Below are 10,729 nucleotides of genomic sequence, written 5' to 3'. Positions count from 1 at the left end.
TCACACTCTGTGTTCAGACAGTAGCTCTGCCAACAGAACAGCACAACTTGTAACCATATTTTGGAGAAGTACCTGTTCTACCAGCACTGAGTCTGCTGTTAAGCTTTTTTCTAGCTACCATTTTATCTCAATTTAAAAGCAAGTACAGCAAGAACAACCACTGCATAGCTGTAAGGTTACGAAATCATGTGTGTAGGGGAAAACAAATGTCCACATTTTTCTATTAACATTTTCATTGAGTTCCATGGACCCAGAACTGCTTCATGCTGATGTCTCTGTGTACTCTAGTACCCCATCTGCAACGGGTAAGATACCTGAAAATACCCACACCTGACAAAATGGGTGTTACTGTCTACAAGAGCATTGTCAGGTATAAATAATTGACTTGTCCTAACATAATCATGTTTCCTTTAAATTTTCTTAGATGAGAAAGAGAGACCAGCCAGTAATTTTTTTCTGCCTTTTCAGTTGAAGGTAAGGCCTCCCTGAGCAACAGGCCCGTCTGTGTCAGAACTAATACAGCAACTGCAGAGGGTCCGTCCTGAAAAAGAGCAGCGATCGCTGCCATCTAGGGGCACATCGCCACCACGACAGGGCCGGTCGCTCCTGCCCGGGGCACAGACCCACTCCATGTCCCTTAGCTGCAGAGTAAAGACAGCCAGATAAATGTAACAGAGGGCTTGTGGGCAGATTCCACTAGCTAACTGAAATGATGCCACTGTGACTTCTTGCCTATACCTACAAGTGCAGCTAGAAGCCCTCACAGGAACATTCTTTCTATTGGATAATAGAAATACTGAATGGAATTATTTTCTCAGGAAAAAATAAAAATCATTCAAATGACTAAAATGGGGCACCCCTTCCACAGACAGGGTCTTCACAGTGTGTTGCACCCACACTGGATGCTTGCTTGCTGCAGCACAAATCAGAGTTCCCAACATCTGAAGGAATGTAAGTTTATCTATACTATTCTCTCTTCCTTTAAAGTGTTAGCATTAATAAATAGTACTTTGCATAATCTCAGTGTCTTAATTATTGGAATTACACAGGAGCAGGAACTCCAGCTTCAAGACACTCAGTTACTCATTAAGGATAATGGTACTTCTCACAGCTTAAATCACAAAGCTGGACTCAACATGAAGACCACCTGCCTACTGCTTGCAAAGCTGACTAAATATTATTGTAATTGAGCTCTTTACACATAAAAGAGAGCTCACCCTTGCAGGCTAAGCAGACAGAGTTAGAGTCCACTATTAGATGAATCTTTTAAATGTCCAGTAATGTGTGTGATAGAAAGGCACAGCACTTATAAGATATGTGTAACCCTGAAGAGTGGTTTGCACATAATCTTGCATGGGTGTAGCTTTGTAGGGTTAGAATTAAGCTTGTGAAAACAGAAAAGTATTCTGTATTGTCATACTGATATATGACAATATATCACTTACTTTGTGCACATCAGAAATAATAGAACCTCATACTTCATGCATGCTTCTCCAGGCCCAACAGCATGGAAAAACTAACACTGGATCCCAGAACCACAACTCAGAATAGCTGAGATTGGAAGGAAGCTCTGGGAACTGTCCAATGTAAACCCTCCCACTCCCAGCAGTGTCACCTTGAGCTCAGGAGTCTATTCACGTGGGTTTTGGGTATCTCCAGGATGGACACTCCTTGACACCTCTAGGCAACCTATTCTGCTATTTGGCCATCCTCAGAGTAAAAAAGTTTTTTTCTGATGTTTAAAGAAAATTTCCTGGGTTTTAGTTTGTGTCCATATCATCTTGTTCTGTCTTTGGATACCACTAAGAGGAATCTATTTCTGCTTCTTTACCTCTTTACTCCCTCCTGATAAGGAATTTGTACATATCGATATGATCCCCCGAGCATTCTCTTCCCCATGCTAAACAGCCCAAACTCTCTCAGCTTCTCCTTACACAGCAGACATTTCTTAATTGCAATTTCTTAATCATCACAGTGGCCTTAATATGCAAGTACTGTTTTAGAGAGATTATAAGATTCCATCCAACAGCTACATCCAACAGCCTACTGAAATTAGGAGGTAGAGTTATTGGTGCCTATTGACAAGTGATAGCTCCTGTTTTACTACCACTTAAGGACTGATCAAGGCCTGAGGAAACAATACGGGAGATTAAGAAAAGATGCAGAGTATAGAGCATATCTTCAATGTCAGCCTGAAATATCTGCCAGCAATCATCTCTACTTTTTTACATAGTCTTAACTGTTCACTGTCCTCCCATATGAAGTTAGGTAGCTATTCAGAATTCACTGCCTTTTCTGCACAGCACCAGTTACACATTCATGCCTGAGGGACAGTGAACTTTTTGCAATCCTGTTCTGAATTATACAGCTATTTAGCTTTCTCATTAAACCATTCAAAAACAAAACCCCAAAAAGCAGTTAAAATGCCTGAGAGCAGTACACCCCCAACCAGGCGACAGACACAATGGAGACTATACAGTAGCTGTCCAGCACCCCAGCTCATTACACAACCTAGCAATTAACGGAGGTTGCCTGTGCTCCCTCCCCTCCCTGCATTTGTCCTCTTGAGAGATGACAATCCCTTCTTCGCCTTCCTGTTCGACACTCTTGGAAAGACATGCCAATGACTGTAGGCTTTCCTTTCCCATCGCTCTGCTGTAAAAAGCTTCTAACTACTTCCATTACCACTTCCTTCATGGCTGAAGCAGATTTATTCCAGGCAAGGCACCAGCTGCAGTACCCTTGGCTCATTCAGCACACCTACCAATAGTTCCCAAGGCAGAAACAACATGCTGTGAGTTTGCTTAATGCCAGCACCTTTGGATAAGTGACAAGGACACTATGGGAAATAATGAACATTAGGGAAATGTAGCTATAGCAACACAAGTATTCACAAAGCAAATCCCCACCATGAGCACAAGGAAACTGCTGTTATTGTATTTCTAAAAGTGCTGATAAAGCAGGAGCTTGGGCTACAACATCAGGAGAAGGCATGCCTGGCCTGCAGTCTTGCCACGGATGGTAACACATACAAAAGCACCCCTACAGCAGACAGAAACTTAGCTCACACACTTTCAGAAATGTTGGATGAAACAACAGATCCAAATTTGAGCCTTTGTAAGAAAATCCCAAACTCCCCGTACCTCTTTATTTTCCTGCTCCAGATTTTACTGCAGGTTTAGCACCATGTCATTAAAGGAACCATCCTGATGACACTCTCATGCTGATCAGGAAGCTGCCATTGTTCCAGAAGCAGGAACTGAACCTTGGTCTCTCATTAACCTATGCTACTTCCACTCTTTTTATCCACTTAAAGCGGGCAAAAGTTGTAGCTAAGTCTTCAACAGGAACACAGACAATGCTTTCTGACTTCTTTTTTTAATCATAAGATGAAGCAAGTGAATTACTCTCAAGGAATTTTGACTTTCACTTGATATAAGAAATAAAAAGTTAGTTTATTTAACTTGAAACAGCACTACACATATTTCTCCAGAATTCCTGGGTTCCTCTCTTCATCACATCTATAATTCACTTTAAGAAAAGTTTCTTAACAGTATCATGCCTCATTTTCTCTGTCTACTGCTTTGCTGTCTTAAAGAAGATGCATAAGGCACAGGTAATGCTTGGGAAGAGTTGAGTGAGTACTCAAGTAAAAGACAATACAATACATTAAATATTCTTCATGCTTGCACTTTTCAGTTACCACACATTCCCCTTCACCCCTGTGTGTGAGTTAGGACACACATAGCATATATCTATCTCTATTATTAGGAAATTAGCACTGAATTGTTAAGGGGAAAATTTCACTAAGGGAAAAAGTAGGATTCTGCTCAGGTATAATTTGAAAAAGGAATAGGAACAGAGTAGGAACGAAGTGTTTTTTGACAGCTAGAAATTCTGCTAGTATCACCTAAGTTGAGTCACTTAGCATGGACTCAGCATCCTTCCTTTTGCTTGACAGCAATTTTAGATCAAAAGACCTAAAACTCTCTGGGACCTCTGTTCCCATAGACAAAATCCACACAAAGCCTGGAATGACCACACCTCTCAGATCAATACAAATACCCAACTCCTTCAGAGCAACATTGCTCTAGGCAAGAGCATCTCCTTCCAGAGTATTCCATGCCAGCCCCTACTGAGATTTTCAATGACACAGAGATTTCTCCACCTATTCCTTCTCTCAACAACATTCACTTAGATCCCTGGATAAAAGCTGCTGGGTTATGCTGGGTTATGCTCCTCTGCTAGACTTGGTCAGTGACCCAAAAGGTTCAATTATCCTAAGAGTCCTCCAGGGATTTACATAATACTCCTTTGAGGTCTATCAAAGCACCTAATGAAACTCAGTTACTTCCTTGAAGTTCTGAGAAGAACACAGATTAAACTGGGAACACAAACATCAAGTTAGTATGTTAAAAATATCTAATGAATAAAATATCTTTTTCCTTTTCCTTTATCAACAGTTGTCCCCTCTTAATAGTTTCATTTATAGGGCAAAAGGTTTACACACCTCACTTCTGGTTGGGCATCTTGACTTCCATTTTTTTGTAAAGTCCTTGAGGAATTCAAATTACAGCTAGGCTACCTCCAGGTGGTCAGGACTTCACTGATCAACGGTCTGTAGCCAGATGAAGTGATTACAGCCTTGGGCAGGAAAGTATTGTTATCAAAGCTGCTGCTTTCTGTAGCTTCAGCCCAACTGGCCTCAAAATCATTACACAGCACAGATGGGGGTAATGTGCCCATTATTCCCATGTCTATATGCTCATAGAGGAGCTATGTCCTCTCTGTAGCTTTACACGTGTTCAGTTCCCTTCACAGTTTCCCTCCAAAATGCCAGCACTTCTCTTCCTGTCTGGCTGTTCTTTGAGCACTGATTGGGATGTGAGTGATCTGCTTTTAACTCCCAGTTACTTCTATAACAGCTGAGAGCACCAAGCCTATATATTGCTATTGTCTTCACTTCTGGGAGAGGTAGAACATACTCTCCAAATTCACTTCATGTCACAAACACACATTATGTGTACCAGTATGTGAGAAAGCTGGCAAGATTGGGAAGGGCATCTGCATTAGTGTGGATGCATTTACCTGCCATGGGAGCAGGCTGATAATGGATACAGATGCCAACAAATTATGCAGGAAATGGGGCTAGCAGGGAGAATTTCCACCTTCCACCTTTCTTTAACTTTTTATGGTAATGTTCTTTTTTCCTTCTTTTCTCACCTTCTGCCAAATGACAGAATAATCTACACTAAAAGCAGACATCAGTTCAATCCTTAAGACACAGTAATGTCTGTGTTTGCATGTGAGTGCATGTATGTGACTGCTTTCTACAGAACAGAATCAAAACTATTCAACCAAGTGTCCTTCTACAGCTAGTAGGGACTTTCTAAGTGTGGATTATCTTCATTCCTATCTGGGCAGGAGAATCTTTCTGACCCAAAAGATGATATGTGAATAGCATAGTGTTGAACAAGGCTTTCTGTGCATGGACTTAACAGCTTACCACTGTGTCATACTTCCATGAACTCCTCATTGTCAGCAGAACTGACAGCATCCAGCTCCAGCGCTGGTCAGAGAAGTTAAAATAATGGTCTCACCCAACCCTAGACTCCAAAGATTCCGTATAATCTACCATGTTAAAGGCCTAAGGTCTACCCAGCTAGTTGTAGGTTTGTGTCCTGTGCTCACTATGCCTGTGCAAGCAGCTCCTCACCAGACCAGCTTTCAGCAAGGGCCCATCTGTGTGCAGCTCTGTGCTTGCATGAACACAAGGCAAGGGCTTGCAGAGTCCTGGCAGGATGGGTGCTGACAATGGCTGTCAGAGGGGGAAATCTCCCAGTGGGAATGTGTGTGATGGACCCACTGGAGTGAATTAGGTCACCTCATGCTGTCAGAAACAATAGGGACAGAGCTCATACAATGGCAAGCAGCCTCACATATGAAGGTCTATGGACAACTGGTTCTGCTAAAAAAGGTAATCAGCAGTGATACTACACAGCATCACATCACTGCAGAGGTGAACTGGCATGTGAAGGGAGGCAGAGGTCTGAGCAACTCAAGGCACAAAACCAGAATCCTTAGATTAAAAGCAATTTCTCTTAAGTAGCTAAGAGGGCATCTGCTTTGGACTTGATAGGCTGAAAATCCTCCCTGCTTTGTCCTCTAACTTAACTCTTTCTTACCAAAGAATGAAAATATAAATAAGCTGCAGTAACAGGCTGAAATTGTTTAAACTTACCAGTAACTTTAAGGTTTTCAGCATCCTTCAATGCTCATCCACATTCTGGACTCTCAGTTGCAGCTAGATCTATGGTGTAGCCTTCATAATTGCTCCTGAAAACGTTGACCATCATTTTACTGATTCCCTCCTGAATTCATTCTTTCCCATTACAAATCCTAAAAAGGGAGGAAGAAGAAAAGGAGGTTGGTTAATAACCGATTGATTCAGACTTTTCTGTCTTTATCAAATATCTCACAAAAACCTCTGGCAAAAGCAGGGAATGCTCTGTTTCTCAGGGGACATACTCTTCCCATATCTGGAAGAAAATCTTGCTGGTTATTATTTGCTCCATCATGCGAAGGAAGCTGCAGAAATGCTGTACACAGCTAGATCCAAAAAGTGCACTTGCAAAAATGAGAGGAAAGGCAATAGTGCTTGTGTTTATGGAATTTGAAAGAGCAGAAAAAAAGGGAAAACCCATTCACATACCTACTCATGCAGATCAAATAGGATAATTATTTTGAACTTCATGCATTATATTTCCTCTTTCCTTACCAGAATTAGCCTGAATATAACTTTAACTTCACTACCTTTCCCTTCACTGAAATTTTGTGTCCACTGCCAGACCCATGCCTCATCCTAACTCTGGACACACATATTTAACTGCTCACTAGTGGGATGCTGAACAAATCCACAACAGTACATTCTAGCTAGGGTACTATATGTGCTTTCTGCAAATTTAAACATAATGGAGACTGTTTTTATCATGGGGGCCTAGAGCTGCATGATGAGCATTTGTGCCCTGCATAATTTGGGTTTTATACTGATACTCTGACCAGACTGATAAAAAGATAGCATTTACATCCCTGCAAAAATCCAATGACAAATTCCTTGTATTTCAGCTCTGTTATGTACCCACCAGCATTTCAAGCCCTTTGATCTCTGAACTATACAGCATTCAGCATGTATCATTATAACATCATGTTTAGATTTTGTACTCTTGTGATTCTGAGCATAATATCAACAATTTTTTTTGCTTGTTTTTGGTATACTGTTTTTAAAATTTGTTTTTATAAATTTTTACAAATTATTTTGCAGTCATCACAAAAGGCTTGTGATCCTTCCAGTTCCCACCAGATGTCACCAAGCTCTCAAGGATCTCTGGAGTTAGGACAGTAGAAGCCTCTTGCTTGAGTGCTAGTGCAGTGTCTTTCCCTTTTCAAGAGATCAGGGTAAGGAGCTGAGGACAGTCTTGCCTTGTCAGTGCATGAAACGCTGCTGAATCACCAGTGGGCCAAAGCTGTTATGACTTCACTGCTGTTGAACAGTTTTATCTGGAAGAAGTCAATCTCTTTTCACATACTACCAGGGAATAACACCATCACAGCTCTGCTCTCTGGCTGACACACGTGTCAGAGCAGGAAGCAATACAATAACATGCACAAGAAGCAAGTTTGTGTTATTGCCTTCCAGGTTACACACTTAGGTGAAGTGGCCTGCTTCTGGCCTGCTCAGGGAATACTGAACTAACTGGGCACTGAAGCCAGCTTTCCATGCCCATTTTGAAAAACATTTGCCAGTAAGCATTTTGCTTTTCTAGGCAGTGGTTCTCTTCTGAGTTTTACTGAGTGCTGAGCATTGTGGTCTCCTGCACAGTATAAATGCCTGAGGTCTCACTACTCAAATATGTCTGTTCCCCTGGAATGAGCCAGCTTGCCAAGAAGCTCTCCTCAATGCACCCCAATTGGCAGAATAGCACTCTCGAGGCTCTGCCATCAGAAGAAATATTCAGACTCAAAGGCATTAGATGCACAGACTAAGATGAATAGAAGTTGACAAATATCCAAGATGTATTTTTGAGAATGAAGAGGCTGAACTGAAAATGAATGGATTTTAATGAGAGAAGGAAAGGAAATTCACCATGAATTGCAGACATCTATTGTCCTGAAAGGACATTGTTCCCCATGGCCCCAGAACAAACATGAAAGGAACACATTTCATGAGGTATTGTTGAGGCTGGCTTGACTACGGCAGCTTGGGCTTGGATAGAACTTTTCATGGAGGGTTTCAAATAATTTCACTTCTGAGAGCATTATTTATGGGCTTTTTACAGACACTGAAGTACACATTGAGACAAAATTACTTGGCCTTACAGTGAACAGCTCCCAGAGCTGGGAAAGTGAATCCTGATCAGTATCAATGAACCTCTGCCCTAGGCCTTATTTCAGCAGCCCTGCACATGGGGAAATTTGGCAGTTGGTTTTCTTGCACCAGCTCTCACAAATGACATTGTACTGAAGCAATTATTGTCCATAAGAACAGCAGAGCCTGTTTGTCCTTTGTAGCTGGGAATGGATTGGACATTGCTCCCTACAGAGCACAGCAGCCAAGGGCATGCAGAAGAACAAACACAGTTGGGCACAACTGTTAGTGCCCTTACAAGCTGACAACAGTCTCAGGGTGATTCAGCTCAGGAGATAATCTCATTCCTGTGCAAGTCACCCTAGTTTGTCTTGTGTCCTGCCCACTGCAGCTATCAGTGTTACATTCTCCTCCTGGCCCATCAAAATAGCTTCCAATCTAAACTGGAATACCCTCATTTTAAGGTGTGAGTTGTCTCTAAGAACTGTGTATATCTTTTGAAAAGTTCATGACTGCAGATGGAACACGCACCAACTATTCACCACTTCATGATTACATGGTCCCAATTCTTATTGCTGAGAAGTAGAGGGCAAATAAAATTCCAGCCTGGGCTTTCTCTCCACTTTCTTTTTTTCCTACATAAACTAAAGTGATCTATATAGTTATCACAAACACCTCTTATTCTGGGAACTTTTTCCTCAGCTGGGACAATGACTAAAAACAATATCATTGTATTTCCAATGCTTTCTTTCTGACAGAATAGTAATTTCTCTTCCTGCAGAAACATCTCACTTTGACAAGTACACAGAAACAAACAACATTTAAAAGGCAAGGGTGTAACACATTGTCATCTAGTACAGAATCAAATTACCCTTCTTTTCTCCCTCCCATCAGCATCAATTTTCATGACATACTCTACTTACACACATGTGACTCTGGGATTAGAAGCACAAACCTCTGCCATTTACAGAACATTGCTTTTCTCCTTCACTACAGGCAGACATGATCACAACTGACACAATGCCTTTGCTCACACAACAGCCAGCCTTGTTCAGTTTGTGGTGCAGCCCATGCTATTGAATGTTCACTGCTTCTGGTACCCAGTGCAGCTACACAGTAATTCTAATAGCTGGCAGCTCTTTTGCAGCTGCCTGAGCTGCAGTCAGATTCATGACCACAATGTTGCTATGAACTTGAAAGGCCATCTGAACATTTTGCTTTTTATTTGTTCTGTAACTGATGGGAATTTTTCCACCTTTGATGCTATTGTAAGGAATTCAAGCCATAAAGCAGAAGGGTAGCAGGACTCTGGTCAGCTGAACACTAACCAATTCCAATCTAAAAGGCCTGTATTTTACTTCTGACTCTTTTCTTGATCCATTTGACTTCTCAATATTGTTCTATTTCTCATCTCTTAATTATAACTCATCATTATTCCCAATTAAGAAAAAAACAGATGAAGGGAAAAGAATGAAAAAAGAAAAGCAACAATGAATTTCAAAATGTATCTGAAAAGCCAAAACATTTTTGGTTTCCTGAAATCTAGACAAAACTGTAGAAGCCCCCAGGAACAATTCCTGTTTCCAAGCACTTCAATAAGCAATTTGAGCCAGAGATATTTTAATTCTTCATTAAAAAAGATTCCTTAGAGGTCAACTTATCTTGAGTGGTCCTGCTGTAATGAAGTATTAATAGAGAGAAATCAATTTCCAATATTACTGTCATATTATGCTGTCAGAAATAAGTGCATCTACCTATTGTGGCTCAGGTTTAGTTACCTTAGTCCTGCTGTAGAGAGGCAGCCCTACCTGTTTCCTGGCCCTACTGCAAAGCAGAATAGCACATGCTATCCCACACAGAAATATCTGACTTCTTAGTTGCATCAAGGGTTCTTATTTGCCTGTGTGTTCCTCCTTGACAAAGAAATGAGGCTCACAGCAGTTGATCATAGAAATCTCCTTGTAGTGAAGATTTGTGGTTTCTCCCAGTCATGTAGTCCCTTCAGGCTTAGTTGCATTCCAGTCTGGGTTTAAAAAATTGCTAATGGAAAATACTTCCACACCCAGTGGCTAATTACTTTCTTCCTCAGAAGTTAAAATCTCGGGTTGGTTATGAATTCACTGCTCTTAACTGTTAGTTTCAAGGGAGAGCAAAAAGGCCTAAAAGGGACAAAGGAGATCCTGTAGTACCTATAGGATTGTTCTTATGCTTTTGCCTTCTAAACCTTACTTCTAAGTAATTGATAATAATAATAATTAGGATTTGTGTTGATTCATGTCTGCAAACCTAGAGCATGAAAAAGGTTTTAGTGATATTCACTGAACTTTCTATAATTCCCTTTACCCCCTATAAGGTTCAGCATTG

At 41.1% G+C, this 10,729-nt stretch overlaps 1 protein-coding gene across 1 annotated transcript in view; it reads right to left on the bottom strand.

Moving 5' to 3' along the window:
* The window catches only part of MAPK8 (mitogen-activated protein kinase 8), a 231,195-nt gene that overhangs the window by 115,884 nt on the left and 104,582 nt on the right, over nt 1–10,729 (bottom strand). Inside the window, exon 3 of the mRNA XM_071439059.1 lies at nt 6,242–6,399. The gene's annotated coding sequence lies outside the window, so the exon portion shown is untranslated. The remainder of the gene's footprint in view (nt 1–6,241; nt 6,400–10,729) is intronic.

This window comes from Agelaius tricolor, unplaced genomic scaffold (assembly GCF_023055355.1).
Source record: "Agelaius tricolor isolate 1412-34295 unplaced genomic scaffold, bAgeTri1.0.p SCAF_13, whole genome shotgun sequence".
NCBI classification, from domain to species: Eukaryota; Metazoa; Chordata; class Aves; order Passeriformes; family Icteridae; genus Agelaius; species Agelaius tricolor.
Note: the sequence above shows the minus strand (reverse complement) of the source record. Positions and strands in the feature narration are given on the sequence as shown.